At 46.0% G+C, this 25125-nt stretch overlaps 1 long non-coding RNA gene across 1 annotated transcript; it reads left to right on the top strand.

Moving 5' to 3' along the window:
• Positions 1–117: 117 nt before the first annotated feature.
• Positions 118–24395, top strand: LOC146892568 (uncharacterized). Its single transcript, XR_015739094.1, has 4 exons — positions 118–415; positions 1742–1821; positions 20772–21143; positions 23881–24395. It is a non-coding gene; the product is annotated as an uncharacterized LOC146892568 (long non-coding RNA).
• Positions 24396–25125: the final 730 nt, after the last annotated feature.

Here is a 25125-nt window from a genome sequence, read left to right as displayed (position 1 = left end):
TCTCTCTTTCTACCACATGGGTCCTGGGGATCGAACTCAGGTCTTTAGGCTTGCCTGTAAACAGCTTTATCTAACTGGCCCCAGGTGTACGTCTTTGGGAAGTGAAAAGAAGAATTTAGTTGTACACCTGAACATAAAGCTTAATCCATTTATTTGAGCTGAACCTGGGATAGTTCTAGCATTTGGGAGACTGAGGCAGGAGAATCAAGAGTTCAAGACCAGCCTAGCCTACAGAGAAAGAGTCTTTCAAAAAAACAAAAAAAAAAAAAGAAAGAAAACAAAGGAGTGACTTGAATGCAGGTGGCCAAGGACACTGGAAGGGCGTGTCCCATCCTCTGGAGCTATGGGTGCAAGTGATTGTGAGCAGCTTGCCCCTGGATACCGGGACTGGAACTCAGCTCCTCCGTGAAAACAGGTACCTGCCCTTGCCATCTCTGCAGCCCCCGTGTTTATTTTCTATCTCTCTCTGCCTCTCTGCTTCTCTTTTTCTCTCTCAGTCATAACATTCAGAGGAAGGCATTCCCCAGTTGCAGCCTGCTGACCTTGGTGGTCCCGTCATCATGCCCGAGAGTTCTTGCCTGCTGCAGGACTGGGTGGATGTGAGAAGCAGACCTTGCTGCAGAGATATATCTTTTCCCCACCCCCACAGTCCCGTTCTCTGTGGCACAGGAGGCATGGTTAACAGAACTGGCTGTAAACCTTAGGTGGGGTGGGGCTGGAGGCAGGCACTCCTAGATCCCAGAGGCCCCACCAGGCAAGCACACCTTGCTCTTTGGTTTCTTGGATTCCTTTAGGCCGTACGTGGTTATGAGCCTCTTGCCTTAGACTTTCTCCCTACAAGCAGTAATTGTCTTTTTAGGCACCAAGCAGAACATGCCTGTGTTTTTCACGGTCACTGCTCTTTCTCTGCACCATGTTGAGTCCAAAACGAATATTCATAGGGACCCTCAAGCCCCCCTCAGGCTACAAAGTGAACTTAAGTCTTTGATGGTTATTAATTCACGGTACTACTTACACAAATCACTTGATGTCTCAGTTTCTTTATCTGACTATAATTCCTCTCCCATACGCCGTTTGCGGGTTAACAAGATTAAATGTGTTGAGTACCCTTTGTGCTTGACACAAGTAAACTTCAGGGTGTGGGGACAAGGGTCAGGGGGTAAAGTGCTTGCCGAGGAAGTGTGTGTCCCGAGCACTCCTGTAAAAGTGGCAGCGTGCACCGTAACCCTAATGTTGGGGGCGGGCAGAGACATGTGAATCCTAGGGGTTTCCTTGCCAGCCAGTCTACCTGAAATGGTGAGTTCCACATTCAGTGAGAGACCCAGTCTCAAAAAAATGAGGCAGAGAACAATAGAAAAAGACACTGGGGGTTGAATTTTTGGGCCTCTGTATGTGCGTGCTTGGGTGCATACTTATACACATGCATGCACACATATATTCCACACCTGCATACCATGTATATATACACACACACACATATGAAAAACAAAGATGTGGAAAGTGATGTTGGCATTAACAGGGCTTATAGCACCCTGGGGCTCATATTGCCATTATGTGGTTTGTGCACTTTATCTCAGGGGAAAAAAATACCCCCTGCATGGACAAAGCCTCTGTTATAGGACATCCTGGCCTCTCCCACACACTTGCTCCCCAGCTCATTTTAGGAGGTACCCCCAGGCCTGAAGCCATTTCTGTTCTTTCTCCCTCTGACTAATGGAAGCTCTTGTTCTGTTCTCTGCAGGACAGTCACGCCACGCCTGGGAACAGAAGGGAAGGTCACGGTAGGCTGCCAGCTCCCATGCATAACAACAAGACGATCAGGTACCATTTTGTTGCCCTCCAGGATAACAATGTCCTCTTCTGGGGGATCCCTGGAAGGAGCACCCAGGGTTCTGCTCCAGGTAGTCACAGAGGCACGACCTTAGAATGACCTCTGAATGCCTGGCTCAGAAAGCGCTTTAAGAATGGGCCTGAGGTGCCCAACCCCTAAATGGTCTTGGGGGTTAACCAATTAGCACTGCTTACTTTGGATAGGCCCATGCTGGTAAAATGTGTGAGAGGAAAGACTCAGAAATCATTGACCCCTGGGGACTGCTCTTGGCTCCTAACTGGGTCCAGACCGCTGTGAAGGAGCTTGAACAAGACCCCAGCAAGACCATGTCTCATAAAGGAGTGTAGTGGGATAGCTTAGTGATAGAGCGCTTGCCTAATATTCATGAAGCCGTGGGTTCAATCCCCAGCACTGCAAAGAAAAAGAAGAGGGAGGAGGACTCAGTGCCCATTTTCAGGATCTCAAAACTGTGTAGCTATAATCCTAGCTCTACTTCGGTAGCTGTATCTGTTGGGCAGATGGGAGCCACCCTCAGTCAGAGGCATTTCTAGAGGGCTTTCCCTGGGGGTAGATGTGTTTGTCACTGAGGAACCATGTCTGCATGGGAAACCCAACTCCTCAAGAGCAGAAATCCCTGTAGGATGCATCTTGAGAATTAGACCTATTAAAGTCTCAAACACAGAGGGAAAACACTTGGTTTTATTTTTTTAGTTAAAAACTTGCTTAATAGCTTACAAAGAGCTAAGTTTCATCGCTGCACTTTCAAACAAAATTTGTTCTATTGTTTCTTCCCCCACTTCTTCCACACCCTCCCTGAGTCTCCACGCCTCCCATATCTCAGTAGCTCCCTTTCCCCTCTCTTGTCACACGGGACCTTTGCCTCCCCCCAGCACCCATCCTCCTCCTCTTGCAGTCTCATAGCCACTCCCATGGTCCACACCCTCTCAGGCTTTGCATAGGAGAGAGAACTAACTCGTCCATTTGAGGGTCACCTGACAATCTAGTTCCTTCCAGTTCCAACCACTTTCCTGCAAATTTCATAGTTTCGTTTTTCTTGACTGCTGAGTAAAGTTGTTTTTTATATATGACTCATGTTCATCATCCATCCTGCCATCGACGGACATTGTGGTTCGTTCCATTCTCTTGCAGTACAGTAGCAAACATGGATGTGCAGAAAATCTGAGCCCTTTGTGTTGATGCCCAGGAGCCACTTGGGCCATTTGGTTTTCTTTAAGAACACGTTGAGGCCCTAATACTGCCTGAACAAAGGGGAGCTGTAGCCTCCTGATGGCAGTTTGAGGTATAACAGTTTGGGAAGAAAATTATCTGAAATTTGTTAGGCTCAACTTTTTTCTTTCCTAGAGATAATAATGACCCAGTGTGAACTTAATCCTAGCCTCTTGGCTCTGATGTAGTCTCTCAGGAGTTTGGGGGAATTTTATTAAGGTCTTCGCCCCATGGCCTGCAACCTCTGCAGAGAGAATTCTGAGACTCCCTCTATTTATTGCCTGGATTTCCATCTTTTTTTTTTCCTTCCCTCATTGGACTTGAGAACCAGTTCCCAAACTCCTCTCTACCCAAACTCCTGCACGGGACTTTCTAGAATGCTAACAGGGTTTTATGTTCTTAGGGTCAGCTAAGGAATGAACATAGGGCTGGAAGAATTCAGATCTGTGCCAAAATTCTCAGATGATCTGAGTTTCAACATATTGCAGGGGTCTCTGACCTCCTGTGGGCTGACACAAGCATTTTCCGGGGGACAAACTCTTCCCCAGTCCAAAAGGCAAAGAATTATGAAAACCTCCCATCTCTTTGGGTTCGATTACATGCTCTAACTCAGCCAACTCTGTTGGGTCAGCATTTGCTTCTGCTGTGGATTGGGACTATGCTATCCCTGTAGATAGATGGCCCCAGATAGATGGCCCTGTAGGTAGACGGCTGTAGATAGACGACCCTGTAGATAGACAGCCCCAGGCTTGTATGATGGTCTGTCTGCTTAGGGGGAGGAATAAGAGCAAGCAGGAGTGAATTCCCTAACTGTATCATGTTGTCTACTTTTGAGCAGGAAGCCAATCAAATTCTACTGCCCTCCTTGAAAGGCTCAAGTCTAACCCCTGCTTCTGGCACTGAGGGCAACTCTATTAGCAACTCTATTAGTAAAGGAAACCTGTAAGTTCACTTTTGGGCCCCACTTACTACTAATGCCCCTCACCAGCTCTCCTCCCTTATACTACAGGTCCCTGAGACTGCCAACAAGCAGGCTTCTCCAACAGCAATCTGTCCTAATAGAGTGTGAAGTGATTATGCCCTGGAGTCTGGCCCCTTTTCTGTTTTTGTTGTTTTGTCTTTTGTTTTTTGTTTGTTTGTTTTTGAGCCGGTGTCTCACTAGGTGTCTCACTATGTAGCCCTGGTTTACCTGGAACTCACTACATAGACCATATTGGCCTTGAACTCACAGAGTTCCACCTGTTTCTGCCTACCAAGTGCTGGGATTAAAAGAGTGTGCACCACATCAGCTAAGAGAGATGTAGTCTTAAATCTGACTTCTGACCTCTCCCTGAGGATATAAGAGAAACCCCACCCCCTCCGGACTGTCTAGATGTGCTGTCCATGTATCTTACCTGAGTGCTCCTTTGGTTTACTGTTGGGGGTTACTTCATGTCAGAAGGAACGTATCGGGTAGGACATACCATTGTCCTCTGGAAGACACCACTGTTAATGGAGTTTAGGGTCTAGGCCTGGGCTTCTGGAAGTTCCAACAAGCTAGGCTTGCCCATCTGTCCCCAGTATGTCAACCACAGAGACAAGAAATAGTAAATAGCAGAAAGAAGAGATTTATTCAATGTACTTCACTGGGAAAGGGAACAAAGACATCCAGTGTCCCCCAAGTCTGTCTTCAGGATCCTGACATGAAGTAAAGTTTAGAATAGAGGGTAAGAGGTGTGCAAAAGCAAGCGGTTAGTGCTTGGAGAGACGGCTCAGTAGTTGACATCTCTTCTCTTGCTGCTCTTCAAAGGGTAGTGGTGGAGATTTGTTTCCAAGCACCTACGTCAACACCTAGGACTCCAGTTCCAGGGGATCTAATGTCCTCTTACGTGTGTGCACAAGCACACACACACACACACACACACACACACACACACACACACACACACACCAAAATCTTAACAAAATAAAATAAATAAAAGAACCTCATATAAACAGAGACTCAAGTTTATGGGCTAATGGCTCTACTATTAAAAAGGCAAAATTTCTCAAATATTATATATAACATAATCATATATTTTTAGGCTGACCCAAAATTCATGTGAAAATGCAAAGGACCCAACATAACTAAGATAATAATTGTCTTTTTTAATTGGAGTTGCAGTTATTAAGAATAGCTTTTAATATGCATTTAAGAATGGACATTGGAGGCACTTAGGGAAAGGAGAGGACACATGTTCATATATGTTCATAGGTTCTTGGATACTGGCAGAAGGTGTCAGAGTTCCTGAAACTGGAGTTACAGGCAGATAATTAAACTTAGGTATTTGGTGCTCTTAATCACTGAGCCACCTCTCCAACCTCCTGCCCCCAGCCCTACCCCTTTGAGACAGCATCTCATGTATGCCAGGCTGGACTCAGACTTGTTATAGCCAAGGATAGCCTTGAACTCCATTCTCCAAGTATAAGGTGTATAGGAATATACCTCCATACCCCGCAGAATTCTTTAAACTTCTCTCAGTGGCATTTGCTTTCTGTGTTACGGAATTTATTGTTAAGGACTTTTTTTTTTTTGGTGCTTGTATTAAACATTGTTTTCTTCGTTTTATTTGTGGGATGTTTGTTGCTAATGTGCAATCAACAGTGACTTTTAGCGAGCTTTTGATTAATACCTGATTTCCGGTGCACACTTAGTTAACATCTTCCAGTATCCCAACATGCCTTTGAAACTTGCCTTTAGCAAACCTGTTTTCTGTCTTAAACACCAAAGGTGTTTAAAACACAGTGAATCTCTATGCCTGTAAGTCGACTTGAAATTTGGTGATCTTTATGTTCTTTCAAACATTCCAACACTGTTAGTAACTTAAATCTGTATTTATGTCGACATAACTTCATAAATATAAATTGCACAGTTACACACCTGACCTCAAACCCCCATGATGTCGGGTGCCCGTCTGTATGCTGTGAAAATGTTTTATTACTGTTGGTTAATAAAGAAGCTGCTTTGGCCTATGGCAGGCGGGAAATTCAAGCAGAGGGACAGGGAGAAAGAAGGTGGAGTTGGGGAGACGCCAACAACTGCCGAGGAAGGAAGACATGTAGAAAATGAGGTAACGCCTCGGCCACATGGCAGTACGTAGATTCATAGAAATGGGTTAATTTGTATGTAGAGCTAGTCAGTAAGAAGTCTAAGCCATTGGCCAAACAGTTTATAATTAATATTAAGCCTCAAAGTGGTCATTCGGGAACTGGCGGGCGGGAGAGAAACCTCCAGTTACACCCCCAGGTCTCCAACACAACAACACCTTCCCATCAGTCACATTTCCTGCTACTGTGCCATACACCCGACACAAACAACTAGGGAAAGAGGAGTTGATTTTGGCTTGAGTTTCTTCCATCCTGTTGAGGAAGGTCCAGCAGCAGGAGTGTGAGGTGGCTGCTGACTTGGCGTTCTCAGTCTGCAAGCAGATAGAAGTGACGGCGGAGGCTCAGTTTGCCCTTTTCTTTGTATTCAGTCCGTTTGCCCTTTTCTTTGTATTCAGTCCTGGACTCCAGGACGTGGAATGACACTGCTCACAAGCGAGGTGGGTTCCCCCTCTTCTCCAGCAGGTCCCCAGCAAAGCCCTCACAGGCGGACACTCTCAGCGGTTTGTTTCCTGGGTGATTCTAAACCCTGCTCAGCTGACAGTCACTCCCAGCCGTCACACCTGCCTACAAGTCCAAAAGCAGACTAGGGATTTGGCTGGGCAGGTATCCCCGTTTGCCTTTTAGTTGTTATAAACACCATGACCAAAAGCAGCGAACACAGGGGAAGAGGCTGTTTCTTTCATCCCTCAATTCCAGGTACTGGTCCATCACTGAGAAAGGTCAGGAGTTCAGAGAGCAGAAACCGGGGAGGGGGCCCCTATTGGCTCTCAGGCTGGCTCACACTCAGCTAATTTCCTTAAACAGTAGGTCTTCCTGCCTTGTGAGCTGGGCCCTCCCACCTCAATCACCAATCAAGATGCTCTCTCCCGGGCATTGCCACAGGCTACTCTGACCCTGGCAATCCCTCTGTTGACTTCCCGAGATGATTCTAGGCTGTGTGTGCTTGACAGCTGGAGCTAACTATGACAGTTGGTTTGCCATTTTAATGCCTTGTACGAGCTGTTAGGCTCACTCTTCAGCACCCGCGAAGACTGGACGTGGTGGTGCAGGCCTGTGATTCCAGAACCTGGGAAATGGAGGCGGGTATCAATCATTCAGGGTCAGCCACAACTGCTGTGTAAGGTCAAGGCCAGCTGGGGTGGTGTGAGACTTTGTCTTTAAAAATCACTGATTCCTAAACATTTCTGATCTTGTACATAACCCTGTAATTGGCATGTGTGCCTGATTTGGGGCGGGGGGCACTTTGCTGTCCCCAACATCAGCAGATTTCTTTTAATCTATCTTTCCCTGCCTTATTTTTAGATTTACTTTTTATTGTTATTTATATGTTTCTTTGTGAATATATGTCTCCATCATAGGCCGGAAGAAGGAATTAGATCCCCTGGAGCTGGAGTTACAGGCCACTCTAAGATGCCCAATGTGGGTGCTAGGACGTGAACCTGGATCCTCTGCAAGAACAGTATAAGCTATTAACTGCAGAGCCATCTTTCCAGCCCTTGGTATCTCTCCCTCCCTCCCTCTCTTCCTCCCTCCCTCCCTCTCTTCCTTCTTCCCTCTCTCCCTCCCTCCCTCCCTCTCTTCCTTCTTCCCTCTCTCCCTCCCTCCCTTCCTCTCTCTAAACTTGCAATCCCCCTTGCTTAGCCTCCCAAATGCTGGGCTTACAGGTGTGCACCATCACAGCCAGCTACCTGCCAGTCCTGTGGGTGATGCCCATAAGAAATGTCCTGGCAGCCTTAGTCCGTGATTATAGTCAGTTCAAGCAAACAAGCTTACTTGAAGCAGTATGGGCACTGAAGCAAATCTAAGTTTCTCATTAAGTTTTGAAAAAGACTGCTTGATGCTATTTTTTTTTCATTTGGTGCCTCTCTTGTAATTTTTTGATTTTTATCCTCATTAAATAGATAGATAATATAAAGAACTTTCCCACTGTTCTCCATAGTCACCCCCACTCAACCCAATGTGCAGAGCATTATGACGTCCACAACACACTTTCACGGGGTGTCCAGGGTAGGGAAGATACAAGCGCTTTCCCTGTGGGCCTCTTTTTTGTTGTTTTGCTTTTGTTTGAGACAGAGTCTTGCGATGCAGCTCAGGTTGGCTTACAATACACGATTCCGCTTCAGCCTCCCAAGCACTGGGATTACAGGTGTGTGTCACCGTGCCCAGCCTGTGCTGAGCTCCCGACTCACAGTTTCTCATCTTGTCTTCATATTAGAAGGGCAATAATTGCCCAGGACAGGGTCTTTGGCCTCCATGAAGTTGGCTCCCTGGAGTCACTGGACAGAGGAAAAGATGTCCAAATAAAATTGGGAGCATGGGGATCTTGGGAGAGGGTTGAAGGGGAGGGGGAGAGGCAGGGAGAGGAGCAGAGAAAAATGTAGAGCTCAATAAAAAAATCAATAAAAAAATAAGAGGTCCAAGTATACCATTCACACTCTAGTGCGCGCTTACTCCAAGAACATTACTTCAGTTCTCTTCTATGATAAAGGCAAGTGCTTAGGTTAAGCCACGACTGTGGGTTATGTAAGCAGGTTTTAGTCTAATAAATAATTCATGAGGTTGCAGGATACTTTGGCCTGATTCAGGCTTAGAAATGACCTTGAGTCAAGGCTCCACCTGCTTTGTGAGTTTGGTGAGTAGGGGGTGAGGAGCTCCCTGGGAAGCCCAGAGCTTTGCAAATAATGATTCCCTCCAGACCTATTCAGGGTGATCCTCATCCCCCACCCACCCACCCACCCTCCAAGACGGCTAATGGTGATTGCCAACCTGAAGGTGGCTACAGTCATCCAGGAGACAAATCCCCGGGCCTGCCTGTGAGAGAGTCCTAGACTGGGTTAACTGAGATGGGCAGACCTGTCATAACTGTGGCGACATCATTCCATAGAGTGGGATCCTGGAGTGAATAAGGAGGTGAAAGCAAGCTGAGGCCTGGTACCTACTCCTGCTTTCTAACTGAATACAATCAGCTGCCTCAGGATCCAGCCTTCCCAGCCAGAGGGCCATACCCTGTGAGCCAACGCAAGTCCATTCTTAAGTTGGTCTTGTTAGGTATTTTGTCTCAGCATCAGAAAGTGACGATCATACCTACTTTCTTCTGACATCCTTGTAGGGTATATCTTATGCTGTTCTATTGCTCTCTTTATCGTGCAACCTCATGAATACTCAAGCCTCCAAGGGGCTCTGGTCACCTCCCCTCACTGTCTCCTGGCCTTCTTAGGATGAGCAATGCAGGCAAAAGACTTGTCACTCTGAGCATGGCCTGTTACGACAGTGTGCCTTATGGTGGCCCCCTCCTCAGATTCAGGGGCATAATTTCTGCCATGGGTGGGACCATGTAACACAGCTGTAAGTACTAACACGTCTGTGTAGGGCACTGCAGACCTAGAGTGTGGAGCTGAGGCAGGCCAGGATGCCTCTGGAAGTTTCTGGAAACCTGGGCGAATTGAGAGAACAGGTTGAGTTCTAACTATACGTGCTTATCTGTGGTTCTGACTTCATACTCACCAATACTCATTGCTCAGCTTTCTCTGGAACCCCCAGCATGCACTTCTGTCCTGTTTAAGGACCCGAGTCCAGATTTCATACCCCTTGTGGGAGAGACTGAGTGCGAAAGAGCAGGTATATAAGGGATCTGGAAGGGACCTCTGTCTGAAGTCACAGGCTTCCATGTGGAACTGGCCATTTCCCTAGGACAGGGCCTTAGCTACCATCAGCTCACAGTGACAAGGGGCAGAGCACGCCTTGTGACATCCATCTCCCTTCCTTCAGCCCTGATCCAACCTGCAGCCTTTGCCAAAGCTTTCCCTGACCTCAGTTTCCCTATATGTGAGGCAGTAGGCAAAGTGTCAAGGGAGGGGATCACTTCTGGGTGAGCTCCTGTGTCAGAGGTGGCATTGGCTGGCAAGATTCCACGAGGTCTGGTGGGGTACCCAGCTTTCCAGCTCTGACAAGCAGGGCAGTGCCTGGGACGAACTGTGCTTTTCAGTGTCATTGTGGAGCCTGCGCCCCACCTAGTGGAAATGCCTAGTAACTGACCTGAACTCTAAGGACCTGCTTCTCTTGCTCCTCTGGGGCTACTGAATTATGTAAACCTTCAGAAGAGTCTTAATTCTAAAACCTGAGCATGGTTGAAGGGGCATCCCCCTGTGGGTTCTTGCCTGCTTCAATGATTCAAGATTTTTTTGGTTTTTTTTGTACCTCTTACTTTTTTGCTCTTTGGGGGCCTGCCACTCAACTCCCAAATATATACACAGAGGCTTATGCCTGGCCTTAGCTTGGCTTCTTTCTAGACAGCTTTTCTTAAATTATCCATCCCATCTCCCTTTTGTCTCTGGAATTTTACCTTTCTCTATTTCTTACTCTGTGGCTGGCTGTGTAGCTGGGTGGCTGGGTCCTCACATCCTCCTCTCTTCCTTTTCTTGTTCCCCTGTTTCTCTTCCCAGATTTCTCCTCCTGTTTATTCTCTCTGCCTGGTAGCCCTGCCTATCCTTTTTCCTGCCTTGCTATTGGTCATTCAGCTCTTTATTAGACCAATCAGGTGTCTTAGACAGGCAAAGTAACACAGCTTCACAGAGTTAAACAAATGCAACATAAAGAATGCAACACATCTTTGCATCCTTAAACAAATATTCCACAGCATAAACAAATGCAACATATCTTAAAATAATATTCCACAACAGCAAATTAGTAATGATATTGGTTTGTAGGTTCTCTTTTCTTTCTGTCCTTTGTGTGTGTGTGTGTGTGTGTGTGTGTGTGTGTGACACGTCTCCTGTAGCCTAGATTGACCTTGAATTCACTGTGTATTTGAGAATGACCTTGAATTCTGGATCCTCCTTCCTCCACCTTCCTCATGCTGAGGTCACAAGCATGCACCACTACACCTGCCTCTTCCATAGGCTTTCAAACTCCCACAGACATGATTCTGCCAATACCTGACAGGGACATTGTGGTGACACCCCGATTCTTTGTTTGCACTCAGCCAAACACCACACTGCGGAGACTCATGGAGGCTGAGCATTGGGGATGGTAGTGGCTGTTTTTCTCATTGCTGTAGCAAAATCCTCGACAAGGAAGAAATGGTTTATTTTGTCTCACAGGTTTTAGGGACACTGTTCATTATGGCAGGGAAGGCACACAGCAGGAGCATGAGGTTGCTGGTCACATCGCATTCAGTCGGGAAACAGAGAGAATGCTTCTGTTCTGTTCAAGTCCTCATTTTAACTGGGTACCCCACCAGAGCTCGGGGGATCTTGCCAGCCAATGCCACCTCTGACACAGGAGCTCACCCAGAAGTGATCCCCTCCCTTGACACTTTGCCTACTGCCTCACATATAGGGAAACCGAGGTCAGGGAAAGCTTTGGCAAAGGTTGCAGGTTGGATCAGGGCTGAAGGAAGGGAGATGGGTGCCCATGAAACAGTCCCACCCACATTTGGTTAACTCTCTCTGGAAGAACCCTTACCTAAGTAGCCAGATGTGTGTTTCCTAGGTGATTTTGAAGCTCGTTGAGATGACAGTAAAGGCTGACTATCACAAGGACAAAATATGGCTTTCTACTTTCTACTTGTAGACAGTTGCCTTTCTGAGGGGTCTTCATGTGGTTCTGAGTGCAGTGCCCCTTCTTTCTCATGTAAGGGCAGCTACTGAATCAGACCCCACCCTTATGGCCTCTTTAAGCGTTACTTAATTCCTTAACCACTGTTTCCAAATACAGTCACACTGGGAGCTGAGGCTTCCATCTGTGGATTTAAGAGGAGGGTATACAGTCCAGTCCTCGGCACCCACCTTAACATAACTACATCTTGGGAAAACTATGCTTTACCTTATAAGCACCTTTTTTGTTCTGGTTTTCCGGAGACAGGGTTTCTCTGTAACTTTGGAGCCTATCCCAGAACTAGCTCTTGTAGACCAGGTTGACCTTGAACTCACAGAGATCCGCCTGCCTTTGCCTCCCAAGAGCTGGGATTAAAGGTGTGTGCCACCACCGCTTGGCCAAGCACTTTTGTATAGCCATCCTCTTCTATACCTACATCTCTGTGGGGTTCATTTTGACATGCATCTTTTCACCATACATCTCAGTTCAGCATCTTGACACAAAGATGATCACTATGCATCCAGTTTGGAGACAGAAAATCAAGCCTTGTAACTGTATCATGGTTTCTTCAAGCTGGAAGGGCCAGAAAGAGGCAGAAAGAGTCTGTTCTACTTTCCTCCCTTTCTTCTGTGACCCCCATATTCCAGGCCTTCAGAGTCATTCCCTGTATAGATTACCCTGGGCTCAGCATGACTTGACTTACGGTCATGCTCATTAACTTCACATGGTGGAAAGTAACATACATTCAGTAGAAATCATAAATCATACCTAAATTTTAAAAAATCTTTTGAAATAGTAACATATGGAACAATGTAAGACAGTCAGCTATGCCATTGTTAGGGTGAACAGCCAGCACCCTACTGTGCAGGGTACTGAACAGCCAGCACCCTACTGTGCAGGGTACTGAACAGCCAGCACACTTCAGGGCACAGTATAAATAAGTTCCAGGAGACACTCAATGGCTCACTGTAAAGCAGGATTTAAATTGGAGGATTCTATAGGTTGTAAGATGTAGCAGACCAGTGTAAGTGCTCTGAGTATGTTGCAGGGTGGCTATGTTAAACTGGGATGTTAGGTTTACAGAAGTACATTTTCTACATGCAGTGTTTTTAGCCATGATGGGTTTATTAGGGAATAGCCCCATTGTAAGTGGATGGACAACCGAGCTCCTTTCCTCTTAAGAGTGTGACTGTGTCTCGGGAATGGAATCCATGTCCTGTATGTGGAGTTTTCCTGTCCTGACCAAATAACCAACATGGAGACTTAAGATTACTTATAAATGATAGGCCAGTAGCTCAGGCTTGTTGACTGGCTCTTACACCTTAACCCATTTCTATTAATCTATGTGCTGCCCCGAGGCTCATGGCTTTTACCTCTATCCCTTTTGTGTGTCTGACTCATTGTCTGACTGTTTGGTGACTCCTCTGGCTCCATCCTTCTTCATCCCTGCTTCCTCTTAGTCTGCTTTTCCCACCTAACCTCCTCCTGCCTAGCCATAGGCCAGTGAGTTGTTTATTAGCCAATGAGAGTAATACATAGTGACAATGTACACAAAGATTGCTCCACAGCGGTGTCCTGGATACTGCTGCCCCCAGTGCTTCATTCTGATCCCAGATCATGATGTTCCCTGGCGCAGCCTGCCCTGACCCACCAACCAACACTCCAGTTCCTAGGGTACCAACTGGGTCTGTTACAATTAGCTCAGTCATGATACTATCTGCCTGGATTTAACATCAGATCCCACAGACTGAGGCATCCAACACACTGCTGAATTATATCAGGTGCTAGAGGTGAACCCAGGGCTTCCTCCATGCTAAGCAAGCACCCTCCCAACTGATCTCACCCACAGTCTCTCTCACTACCCTCCTTGTCCAGGCAATGAAGCTCGAAACTTGCCACAATGTGCACCCTCGACACAGTCCCCAAAGTAGCAGGGTCAGCTGATTCTGAAAACCCCCAACTCTGCTAGCAAAGCAAAACTTAACTCTTTATAAGCAGATTACCTTGGGTGCTTTATGATAGGAACAGGAAGGCCACTAGCTCAACTCACTCTTGTCAGTCTTAGGGAGCCCCCACCCTTGCATGTGGAGGCTGAGTTACTGTGATCGCCACAGGAAAGCCGAGATCGTCTGGCCTTCAGATTCCTTTTGAGTATGCCTTAAGCCTTGTGTTATGAATGACTAGTGTGGAAGTAAGTTATCCGAAGTATGATGTTCAGCTAAAAGAAAAGCAAATCCTTGAAAGATCTCACATGTTTTATGCCATATCTCTACACTGCCACATCTTCCATATACAGTTACGGGAAGTTCATATTTCATAATAAGTATAGATGCTGTGCTTGGTAATGTTTTGTCAACTTGACACAAGGTAGGGTCAAATGGGAAGAGGATCTTCAATTGAGGAAAATGCTTTTATCAGATTGGCCTGTAGGCAAACTGTGGGCATTATTTTAATTAGTGATTGATACAGTAGGGCCCAGCTCCCTGTGGACTGTGTTCTGGGCAGGTGGTCCAGAGATGTCTAAGAAAGCAAGCTGAAAGAGTCAAGAGGAGCAGGCAGCATGCCTCCATGGTCTCTGTCTCTCATTTCCTGCCTCCAGGGTCCTGCTTGGACAATGGACTGCTGACGATGGAAGTTATAAAATAATCCCACACTAGTTCAGAATTACGTATAATAAAGGGTTATTTATTTAGGGTAGACTTACAGATCACTGTCCTAGATCACAGTCCTCTGCATGAATTGGAAACAGGAATCAAATCTAGTGGCCCAAAATGAGAACTAGAAGCAAGAGAGTGAACACAGGCTTTACAGCTACATTTATAGTATGAGGCAACACCCAAGTGGACTATTGGCCAAAGGAGCTGAAGGAGCTCCCACAACACCTCCCCCTTTTGTTTAAATAAGAGAGTTCTAAACCCAATATAAAACTATGTACACTAGGAACAGATATCAAGTCTAAGTTTAGAATTACAGCCAACATAAACAATATTAAGCAAGAAACTAAATGTTTTAATAAACATTCTATTCTAAGGAGTCTAAGTCTTGCATTGGAAATGACTTGGCTAAATCATAAAAAAAGGAAACTATGTCTATCTAATTTTCAACCCCATCAAAGGCCTGAGAAGGGAGATAATATTACTTGAGTAGACAGGAAGTGCAACCAAGCAGCTTCCAAAATGTGCAGTAGATGACAGAGACAATCACCCGAAGTCTCATTTGCAATGTTGAAGCAACCAACTTTGACTAAGACCTAGAGTAACTGACAGACCATTTTCAGAGGCAGGAAATTTTTCAAAACTGTCTTACTCTGTCTTGGCAAGGTTTGGCAGTCCTTTTTCTTGTATCCTGCTTGTCCAGTCTGGACATTGTGCACTTTGTCAGTGATTGAGGTATGGGCAGTTCCTTGCCCAAAGGCCAATTGTGCCAAGAATAAAACAAACTCCAAGTGGAGTATCTTGGGTGCTCATCACTCTTTTGGGAATAGATTGGTGCTGCCAGGAGCAATCGTGTCTCACATCAACAGAATCCTAATTTATTTAATGCCATGTTCTACAGATCTTTGAAGTGGTGGAAGATTACCAATCTATGCAGAATACAATCTCTATGTATCTAAAGAACCTAATTAGTCTGACTAAAAGTATAACAAACATGAATGACTATTTACCTATAATACTTAATACCTATATAACTTAAAGATTAAGACTTCATATCAGAATATTAAACAATCTTTAAGCAATTGTGCAGTGAAGGAGGAAAATGACCTTAAAATGTAAACAATGTATAAATATCTTGATCAGAGATAGAAGTATATAATGCAATATGATAAATATATCCCAAAATTGTATCAATATACAAAATGTCTTAAACAGAGGTAGAAACATGCATGCACATAATCTGACAAAATAACTTTGCATAGGTGTACAAATATTGTAAACAGAAACAGGAGCATATTCAATATAACAAATATAATTTGAACTTGTATCAATATACAAAAATCTATACCAATACAAATTGTCCATAAATAATAGCTCACAAGTATTCATTCTATTATTATTACTATTATTGTGAATAAGTTCACACTAAATTACCTATTATCCCAATTTTTTTAGATCTCTAGGCCTACATAATTTGCACCTCAACCCCCAACTCTATGCGAGTAATAATTGACCCTGAAATGGTGTCCCTAACCCTAAGGACAAACTTTGTTGAGAGAGGGGATGTTGTCTTCTAGAATTGCTTCCAGCTGTCACAGGGGCGATGGTCTTTCTATGGGATTCTGTGAAAGGAAAATGATGGTTAAATTTCAAGATTGCTGTTTTGTATAATTGCAAATGGTCTCTGAATAGTCATTAGGGTTTTTCTGAAGTTCTTATTTGAAGTTCTGGCCAGAACGTTGTAAGAAGATGCATCATTTCCGCAGCTGGTACCCCAAAATCAGTCTCATAGTAGCACTATCAGTGTTATGACAACATATCAACCAGGTGGAGTCGTTGTTGTGAGGCCCCATCTTCTTCCTGGAAGCTTCAAAGATTACTGCAAGGAAATCTGTTCATTGTTGAAAACTTAAAGCATCATTCATATAGACATTGATATTCAACAAAAGATACAATATAGACAAAATGGGCACGGGGCCTGGTGAAACTCACCAAATGCCTTCCTCCGGGGCCTTTCTTTTACATATAGTCCATCAGGTTCAGTTAGTTATGTTATTCAGAACAAACAACCCCCTTGAGAAAAATACGCAGTGTGAGAGCTATGTTGCTTTCCCTAAAAATACAAGGAAAACACATGAGCACAGAAAGCAAGAGGCTTTGGCACAATCAGGAAGCCAAAGGGCTTCTGTCTTAGTCAGGGTTCTATTGCTGTGAAGAGACACCATGGTCACGACAACTCTTATAAAGGAAAACACTTAACTGGGGCTGGCTTACGGTTTCCATTATTGGCATGGCAGGAAGCAAGGCAGCACTTAGAGATGGTGCTGAAGAAGAAGTTACGAGTTCTACATTCAGATCTGCAGGCAGCAGGGAGAGAGTCTGGGCCTGGTTTAGGCTTCTGAACCCCCAAAGCTCACCCCCAGTGGCACACTTCCTCCAACAAGATTGCACCTCCTAATCCTTCTAAGCCCCACTCCCTGATGACCTAGCATTCCAATATAGGAGCCTATGGAGGACAATCTTACGCAAACCACTATAGCTTCTGATGGGATTGAGGCCGTGAGGGCTCTGATCTTGATGCATTCACAGATAATGTGATGGGAGGTGACAGAAACTAGAGCCTCACTGAAGCAAGCAGGTCACTGGCGCTTTGGCTGTGAGGCTGGGCTCGTGTCCCATCTTGTCTCTCATTAGTGCTCTCCTTTCCATGCTAAGGATGACGCTGTGCCTCCCCACTGGTCCAATGTGATGGTCTGTTTGGAAATCTCTCCATCTGCGAGCCCAGACACACCCTTCCTCTCGGAGTTGTCCCTCCGGTATTTTGTCCCAGTAATATATCAGCCTTCTTGGATCTGTTTGCCTTGGGCCCTGAAAGAATTTGGCTCTGATGACAGACAGACAATCCAGGTTTTCTGTTTAACAGGGATGTTTCTCTTACCGTGTTTGCTCATAATTACTCAAAATGAAAAGATTTTTGTGTGAGTAATTTTTTGTTGTTTATGCTCCGGGCATATAGCTCTGTACTCGAGCACTTGCCTAAGGAGTACCCGTTCCAGAGTTTAGTCTCCAACACTCCAGAAAAAGCATTTAGGGACATAGCTAACAGGATTGATTGTTGGTGTTTTGAAGAAAAGAAATTAAGGGTGCTGGAGAGGTGGCTCAGCCGTTGAAAGCAGTGACTGCTCTTCCAGAAGACCAGGTTCAGTTCCCAGCACCCAGAAGTAACTTCAGTTCAAGGGGATCTGACACCCACTTCTGACCTCTGAGGGCACTGTACTCATGTGGCACACAGACATACATGCAGACAAAACACCCACATAGATTAAAATAATAAAATGTAAATTTTAAAAAGGAAATATAATTGGCAAATTGCCAGTTAAAGTTGATCACATAGCCTGACATAGTACTGTTTCCTCCAAGTTGGTTATGTTCAAATTTTTTTTACTCCTAATTAAACAATCATAAAACTATTTAAAATATTTTTTTAAAAAATAAAACTAAACATTATCTGTTATCGCCTTGGTAGACAGCTAAATATGAAATTTATATAAATGTCTGCACAATCCTAATCTTGGAGTACCTTTCTCTTTCTCAATAAAATGTTCTCTATTTCTACCAAAAAAAATTACCTGAGGTCTACAGACATGAGTGACACAAGAATTGAAACCTAGAATAAAATGAGAAAACTTTTAAGATTTTTCCGTTCATTGTGCAGAATTCATAGCAGTTTCTGGACATGTTTCAGAAAACACCGAATCATCAGTTTTGAAAATACAAAACAAACAGTTGCCTAATGAGCACCAGGCCCAGGCTTCAATCTCTAGCACCTCAGAAGTGTTGACACACTTCTCACAGCAAACAGCAACAATGAAACCTGAGAGCTTCGGGAATCTCGTTCCCTTTGAACCTAAATACCCCTATGTTTCCCTACTGGCTTCCTTTCCTGTCTTCCCCTCCAGTTCGACACCTTTGAACTCCAAGCACGACAGAGAATGTTCGAGGCCCAAGATTCTCTACTGTTTGCTGGGCCACTAAACCACTGTAACTGCCATACTGGTTTCATTTGCATTGGAAGGAAGAAAGCAGGCTGGGCACAGGGACTCATCTGAAGAAAGAAAGCAGCTAGGCAGGGTGGCTCACGCCTCTGATCCTAGCACTTGAGAGGCTGAGGAAGGAGGATTGGCCATTTGTTTGATGCTTGCTTGGGCTGTGTAGTGAGTTACAGTCCAGAGTGGGCTACAGAGTGAGGCCCTGTCTCAAAAAAACTGAAAAAAAGAAAAAGAAAAAGAAGAAAAGAAAAGAAAAAGAAAGAAAGGAGAGGCGAAAGCACTTAATGTTTTCCTTGTATGTAAAATCAAGGTAGAGGAAGGTCTGCTCAGCCCCTGGAGCAAAAAGAAGCAAGGTGTGGTCAGAAGAATTGCCATGGAGTTTGGGAGAAGAGAAACTTGCAGTCACAAGGACAAGTGAGAGCAGGGGAGAGATGTGAGTCCTCAGACCTGCTACAAACCAGCCCAAGGAAGAGAGGACTCAAGGGGAAACAAGAAAAGACTTGGACCATCTAAGGTGTACTCCGTCACAGAGTGCTCTGTGGTCCCGTCCTTCCATCTTTGAAAGCCCTTGAAATCTTCTATGAGCTCTCCAGTCAGATGAACTGAAATGCTCCCCCGAGGCGCTGGGGCTGCCTCTGCAGTGCGGTCCAGAGGGGGATGACAGGGTCAGGCTGAGATGGTTTGTGTGATGTTGCTGCCACTCCCAGCTCAATTCTCTCTCCCTCAGGTGACATTCATTAGAGCTGTCCTAATTCAGTTTCTGCTTCAAATGGCAGAGTTTAAAGAACACAGCCATTTCCTAGAGCTGAGCTACTCATTCTGGACGCTTGGACAAACCGCACCAGCGGTTACAATGTGCACTTCCTACAGAGCCAGGGATATAGGCACAGGAGTAGGGGCAGTGCCTTCGTTTCTCAGGCTGTGTCCTGGGGTGATAGCTGTGGTTCTAATGTGCTAGTTTACCAGAGGGGCAAAGGTCAGTGACTTAAAAAATGACTAGTAGTGGTGAAGTGGAGGCATCAACCAGATTCAGCCTGTTAGTTCAAGATGGGCAGAAATCTCTTGTTTTCTGAGATAGCCAGAGCAAGAAACCTCAACGCCATGAAAATCCTCACCAGAACCTGACATTCCTGAGCTCACGATGGGGAAGTTTGATTGACATGTGGTTCTACTTAGAGCTGTTTGTGATATTTGATCTTTCTGACAGTACCCATTGAATCAAATCTGGAAGAGTTACTTTAAGCTTGGGGCTCTGCAGGGCTCCCATGCTGGGAGGAACATGCACAACAGGGGCCCACACGCTGTTGTGTTGCTGTGTCCTCTGGGCTGCTTCACACGCTGGTGTTGACAGTCAGCAACAGGGCTAAGCAGCTCGGAGCTGTCCATTTCTTAGGTACCTAGTGAGGGAAAGGAGTTTAGGACCTGGTATTTTAAATGTCCCCAAGTTGATACAATCATCAGAAAAATTTTGGTGGTTTCATTTTTCAGTTCAAGTTCACCAGCGCCCCTGAGACAGCAGGTGTAATTATTCTGGACTTGAACTTGTCATTTAGCCTGTTTGGGATCCAGAATAACCATATTGGCATAGACACGGGATGGAACGATGGGTATCAAGTAACGGAGGACAGAAAAAAATGTGTCAAGATTTTGGTAAAGAATACAGGGCAGGGTTGGAGAGCTAACCCAGTCTGTAAGCTGTCTGCTTGGCAAACAAAAGGACTTGAGTTCTAGCCTCAAAATCCGTATAAAAAGAACAGTATCAAGCCAGGAAAAGAAAAGCCAGGAGGGTGGTACCTGCTTGTCATCCTAGATCTGGGGAGTGAGAGGCAGGTTGACCCCTGGGGTTTGTAGGCCAGTCAGACGACCAAAAGTGTGAGTTCCAGAAACCTTGTCTCCCCGGAAAGAAATAAAATGGACCTCATTTTAAGACTGACCCCAGAAATAGGCTTCTAAGCTTCACACGCTTGTGTACACATTGCAACACACCCTTACATGTATGAATATCCATATCCATACACATAAGTAAACACACATACACAAACATACATACACATGCGCACAGAAACACATACAAAGAATAAAGTGCAGCAGGGTACCAAGTAGACTGGGGCTTTCGTTGTCCCTGAAGGCAGCTCAGTAGGGGGTGGGGGTGGCTATCCTCCATGGCTTTAGGAGTGTCAGGGAAAGCAAGACTACTGGGTTGGGAAATAAGACCCAAACGGTACGACATGTTGGCCACCTCTATGCTTCTTCTCCTGAGATGTTATCCTAAGGTTTCTCTCTCTGTAGGAAAAAACATGGAGAAATTTGCTGAGAGGAGTTACCCTCTCAAAAGAGCTGGAAAACCTGACAGTAACTTTCCAGAGAGTCCTGGGAACATAGATCCCAGGCACCCACCTGGGCCACTGCCCCCACCCCCCACCCCTTAACTCCTCTTGAGGACATCCCTGCAGCATGGGGATTAACCGTACAGGATGAAACACGTCACACAGACAACACACCCACTCAGCCTTTGGAAGATGCCCTTACCGCGTTAGTGTCAGCCTCCCAGGACGAAACCTGCTATACAGACAACACGGCAGCTAAGCCACCACTAGCTGGCCACGTGGAAGATCTGTGTGGTGCGTCCCTTGGACCTCTGGCTCAGACACACGAGGTCAGGTAAGTCACCCCTGGCTCCTCCCCCAGAAAAGCTGTGTGAGACCGTAGTCCCGTGTCATTTGTGTCAACCACACAAGCTCCTGCCTGTGACCCAGACACCAGCAGCTAAGTCAACCCTGCTTTGTGTTTTGGGAAAGCCTTTTATAGCCACGGTCCCCACCACTTCTGGGTCAGCCACACAGGTGTCACAGACTGTGGGACACAATAGCAAGGTAAGTCAGCCCTGGTGGACAGGTTCCTGCGACCCGGCGCACTGAGCCACACAGGAAGTGTGCGTCTGCTTGCTGGTGTCCTCATCGCTGTTGCCGCCACTGAGTACTTCCTCTGGCTACAGAGCCTTGTGCGGGACTGTTCTACATCCTGCTGTCCTATCTTCTCAAAAAAAAAAAAAAACCCTTTAGCTTATGTTAAGCCAAGTCAGTTTTCAGATCCTCAACTTTTAAGACTTCTGTGGAGATTTGAAACACTGAGTGATAGCAAACTGGCTTTTTGAAGAAGCAGCTTTGAGATTTCTAATGCCACTGTGTGGATCAGACCAAGCAAGAGAAGTGAGAGGCAGGCTGCGGAACTGTGCTGGCCCTGGAAGTGGCCCGAATCTTGGAGGGAACTGATTAGTCAGGTGCAAAGACTGTATATGGGCGGGGATAACTCCATTTATCCAAAAGCATTGATCTTCTTTACTTAACAACTGGCGATCAAGAAAATAGCCATGGGTTAAAATAATAAGGAAATCTTAAGAGATTAAATTAGTGAGAGCAGGAATTGACTTTCAAGTAGCAGTCGTTAAAAAAAGTAGTCGGCTTTTGTGGAAAATCCTTCTTCAAATATGCGAAAGAAAAAAGGGGCGGGGGTCCGGGCTCCGAGGTCCTCCAGCGTCCACAGTCCTCTCCGACCTTTCCTGTGTTCTGGGGGAGCGTTCCCTAGACACTCCGACCAAAAGCTTTGTTAACGTTTGCCTTCTGTCTAGGGTCTCTCCATTTCTGACATCCCCAACTTTCTCGGTTTCTCCAGCTGCTCTCCCTTCAGTTACTGATTCAACTCTACATAAAAAAAAAAAAACCAAAAACCCGGGGCTTTTGAGCTCATACACCATTTAGCTCACCGGAAGGTGTAGTCATTTCTCAAGAGTTGGGCTTCCTGGAGGCCTTGTGTCCCTCTCCTAGCTATCGGGGCGATTGGTCTAGAGGAGTCTAAAGACTGAGCAGGGCACAGCAGCAACCTTTGTTCTGCAAGATGGAGACTCGAGAACCCCGACTGTGCGACTCAGTCTAAGGTCTGAGAACCCACATCCTGGAGCCCAAAGGTCAGGAGACCTGGAGTTCTGCTGCCTGAGGGCATAGAAAGTATGCAGCAGTTCCAGGACAGAGACAGGAAGAGCTCCCCTTTACAGTCCTTTCCTTCCTGTACAGCTTCCACTGGGTGAAGGGTGTCCACCATATTGAAAATAGACCTTGCCCGCTCAGTCCGTAGAAACCCCTCGAGGCCACACCCAGAAACAATGCTTTGTCCCCTCAAGCTGACACTCCAGTCTACTGTGGCAGCACCCACTCAGTCGTGGCTGGAGAGGAGACTTCACATGTCCCCTTTCTGGTGCTATCAGGATGGGGAGCTGCTCCTAGCCTGAAGCTGAGGCTAATTCTTGGTGACTTCGCATTTCTCTTCCAGGGCTGCCAAATGATTTCCTCTTGGGAGGCATGGTCTCGTTGGCTCAGATTTTCCCACTTCACCATGTGGTTGTGCCCCATAATCTCTACTTCAGTTTTCTAGAGTTCACCAGAGCCAGCATTGAGGGACAAAACATTGTGGGGTGCTGTGCATGACATTGGGGAAGGAATGCAAACCTTTCACCTACTGAGACTATTCCTTCCCCTTTGGCCTCCTGTGACTCCCGGAAAAGGCACCCAGACTGTGTGTGATTCTGTGTCAGTCCTTCCACAGAAGGAAGAGCGGACGGTAGGACACGGTCACCTTGAGCATGGTGACTTAGTCTTTTGCCACTTTTCAGAGTCCCTGGAGTTGAACCGATTGCTTTAATGCAGTATGTATTTCCTTCTAGCAGGAATGGTGGCTCAGGCCTGTAAACTCAGCCCTTGGGACTCTGAAGTTGGAGGCTTTTCACAAATTTGAAGGCAGCCTGGGCTAGAAAGTGAGTTCTGAACACCTCTTTAGTGGTAGAACTGGAAATAAGTAAAGACTTGGTGTGTACCCACACAAAGTGCTTAGTCTCTGTAGAGTCAGCAGTCAGGCCGAAGGGTGAGGAACGTGCTGGACAGTGTGGGCCGCAGAATCCCTCGGAACTCTGAGGAAAGATCTCTGAGTGCAGAATGTAGAGGACCCACAGCCCAGTGCCGAGTGAGCCAGGGAGGGATGCCGAGCAGATATCACCTGGGTCTCTAAAGAGAAGGCTGAAGAGGGAAACGATTATAGATGTCTGAAGAGGGGAGAGAGGGGCCTTTCCTCAGAGAGCCTCAGGAATTCAAGCTGATGTGTTTGGCGCTGCAAGCAATCCTTCTAAGGCACACTGTTCAAGTTGTCCCAGCCTGTGCAGACAGGCGGCTCTGAGGAACGACGCACGTGAGCAGCCAGGACTGTGAACTGCTGAGGGAACGGATTCTGGGGGTAAAAGATACGGATGCTGCAGGTTTCTGGGAAAGGGTCGTCACTTGGGTAGATTGTTTTTTTAATTGCCACTTCAGAGTACACAGGGAATTGTGACCAGTTGTGTTTGGCTTTGCAGGTGAGAGCCCAATGCTTGAGTACAAGTGTGCTAAGCCCAGCTCAGGAGGATGAAGGAATCTTCACCCTAGTGAAGATAATCCCAGTGCAGGAGAATGTCCCGACTCAATAAAGAACTCTTCACCCAGTGAAGATTACCCCAGTTCAGGAGGATGTCCCAACTCAAAGAACTCTTCACCCCAGTGAGTTTCTGACCTTGGGCTGAATCCATGTGTGCAAGTGTGACTCTCTGAGGTTCTTCCTGCCTTTCCGTCACTGTAGAAAACACAATTCTGTCTCTGACCAGAATACATCTAACTTAGATGACTGATCTCCCCTTGCCTGTGGTTCTCAGCACACTTGACTGCTAGAGTTCCACACTGGGTGTTTACCCAGTGTCTCCCCCACTTTATCATTGACTGGTTACTCCGTCTCTGAAAAACACAAATAAAATCTGTACCGGCCGCTTCCAAGTCTACAGTGTGTTGTTCTGTGCTATACAATCACCATTTTACATTAAAGCTCTCTTGAACTTGCCGAGAACTCAGAATCTTCTTCACACACTTGAGTGAGACTCCGTTTGTTCTCAGTGCTGGGAGGGAACCTTAGCTGTGAATGCCAAGCATGTTCCTTAGGGTTGTAATTAGAGGGGCTGGGGCGGCTGTGGATGGCTCCTTGGCCCCGACTTCCTAGGCAGACAAAGCATGATGGTCTGCAGAAGGAGTCTCTGACTTGTTTTACCCTCTCATACCCACCCGAGCCAGACAGCCTTTTCATGTGGTGCAGAATTACATATGTGCCGCACACACACACGACGGATGCTTCCAGAGTCCATGGTGGTTGTGTGCTTCACGAAACACAAACAGTAAGTACATGGGTGGTTCTGGGGGTTACAGGAAGGAAAAGGTCTCTGTTGCGGAGACCTTACAAAAATAAGCAAACCCCATAAAATGTAGTATTAAATGGTGCGGTGGTTTGAATAGGTGTGGCCCCATAGACTCGTGTGTTTGAATGTTTGGCCATAGGAAACGGCACTATTAAGAGGTGAAGTGTGTCACTGTGGTGACATATATAGGATGGCCTTCTCTATATGTGTTGCTTTTATTGGTTGATGAATAAAGCTGTTTTGGCCGATGGCTTAGCAGACTAAAGCCAGGTAGGAAATCTGAACAGAGCTATAGAGAGTAGGCAGAGTCAGGCAGATGCCATGTAGTCACCCAAGAAGCAAGATGTGAGGTAACAAACCATTAGTCAGATTGAATACTCT

The sequence above is a fragment of the Myodes glareolus genome, chromosome 10, assembly GCF_982192425.1.
Source record: "Myodes glareolus chromosome 10, mMyoGla1.1, whole genome shotgun sequence".
Classification (NCBI taxonomy): domain Eukaryota; kingdom Metazoa; phylum Chordata; class Mammalia; order Rodentia; family Cricetidae; genus Myodes; species Myodes glareolus.
The sequence above is the reverse complement of the archived record's forward strand: the minus strand, read 5'-3'. Positions and strand labels throughout refer to the sequence as shown.